At 41.3% G+C, this 2,051-nt stretch overlaps 1 pseudogene; it reads right to left on the bottom strand.

Annotated features, from left to right (window-relative positions):
• Positions 1 to 972: 972 nt before the first annotated feature.
• Positions 973 to 1,626, bottom strand: LOC147443941 (uncharacterized; annotated as a pseudogene).
• Between the last annotated feature and the right edge of the window lie 425 nt (positions 1,627 to 2,051).

Below are 2,051 nucleotides of genomic sequence, written 5' to 3'. Positions count from 1 at the left end.
TGGACGCAACATATCAAAGTTACTAGGAGATCGGTCTGAATTTGGAGAAGGCATTACATGCATGTTGTTTAGCTTCCCAATTGAGGGGGGATTGGTGACATCCAAACAAACATTAAACAAGTGATTTCCTGCCTATCATTAGGGAAGAAATGGACTCGTTTTTTAGCATTTTAGCTCTAGTGAGAGAATGCTCCTTAGCCAATAGGAAGAAGGCTAACATTACGAAGAAAAAACCTTTTTTCTCATTTTTTAAAATGTCCATGAAAACCATTTTGGTGAAATTGTCATTGTCACCAAAAAATTAAGATGCTTGATAATGACATCTTGCACAAGCATCGAGCTCCTTTTTATGACCCGTTGTTGCTATCCTATACAGTGAGATACTTGTATGTGTGCATCTTGCATAAGCATCAATCACCTTTTTATGAGCGCTGCTACTCACAATTCAAATTCTAACGGATCGTACTTGATAGTGATTGATAGGTACTATTTAAGATTATGAAGGGGTCACAACCAAGCAAATAGAGGTCCGAGCTCTTGGGCCTCTATTCTCTTCGTTCTGACCTCATGATACCCTAGGCTTAAAATGCAATATCTCGAGCTAGAGACATCAGATTTCAGCATTTAAAAGTGCTATCCTAAGGTTTTTGGACATTTGGATGCATCCATGGTATTCCTTTTGCATTTGTAGTACTATTTTTGTATTTTGAAAACATCTCTTATGTGTTTTCTCTCATCTCACATCACATCACTCATTAAGATTCACAGACCTAGATTTTTGTGCACAAATTTGGACTCTCAAAAAACATTTTGTACGAATATGCATTTAAGTGATCGGGAAAATTTTTACGTATGTACTATAAGAAATAGATTTTCAAAGCACTACTTTTGTATTTTTAAGAATTACCTTTCTGTGTGCTAAGTTGGCGTTTCTTACAGGACCCAAAATTGAGTCCACATTCCTCCTAATGGCTAGGCCCAACCTTTGTTCCCTAAGGCATTGAGCATGTATTTTTCATGAGCAGCTGTTGTTCCATTTGGCACTCTCTCCCTTACCAAACTATCTCCACTATGAGGCTTTGGCACAGATGACCTTTTCACAAAGGACGACTTGCGTCTAGAAGAAAACTTCACAGCCTCTTTGATATTTGGAGGGATTGCTTCCTTTGTTCCTATTTTTTATGACCTCTCTCCCTAATTTTTATGAACTCTCTCCTTGCCTTCTCCTTTGCTTATTAGCCGCTAATGGGATAGGTGACTTCTTCAAGAACTTGGAAGGAAAACTTCCTAGAACTGACCACTTTTGTGAAAAATTCTCTGCATAATTGGATGACAAGTCTTTTGCTTTACTAGCACTAGCAAGAGCCCCACATGAGAAGTGTAGAAATCCATATGCAAGTTCTTTGACAGAGATGATCTTTAGATCACCATGGCCACAAAATGGAGGAGAGGGGGGGAGCCTATGCATGGTGGAGGTGATGGGGTTGAGGTGATTTGGGAGGTAGAACAAGAAGGCGAGCTTGTAGGGGTGTTGCAAAGTTAATGAGGGGGGCTGCGAAAAGCATGTAGCTACTTCATGGGTGATAACATGCTTGGCCCTGCACAAGCACACGCATGTGTAGCCATCATCTCTCTCTCTCTCTCTCTCTCACACACACACACACACACACACACACACACACACACACACACACACACACACACACAATGACACAAGCGTGTGCACAAGTGGGCACTAAGCAAACACTTGTGTCCTTGTGTGTGGTGGCCCACTTGTGCACTCGCTTGTGTCATTGTGTGGGTGTGTGTGTGTGTGTGTGTGTGTGTGTGTGTGAGAGAGAGAGAGAGAGAGAGAGAGAGGTAGATAGATAGATAGGTAGATAAATAGATAGGTGTGTGTGTGTGTGTGTGTGTGTGTGTGATAGAGAGAGAGAGAGAGATAGGTAGATAGATAGATAGTCCTATTATCGTCCTCGAAGGTCAAATATGACGTATGGGACCAAATGAACATGTCACGTGGTGTGAGTGGAGGTCATAACTGACTCTCGATG

The sequence above is a fragment of the Adiantum capillus-veneris genome, chromosome 13, assembly GCF_014529385.1.
Source record: "Adiantum capillus-veneris isolate H3 chromosome 13, ASM1452938v2, whole genome shotgun sequence".
Classification (NCBI taxonomy): Eukaryota; Viridiplantae; Streptophyta; class Polypodiopsida; order Polypodiales; family Pteridaceae; genus Adiantum; species Adiantum capillus-veneris.
Note: the sequence above shows the minus strand (reverse complement) of the source record. Positions and strands in the feature narration are given on the sequence as shown.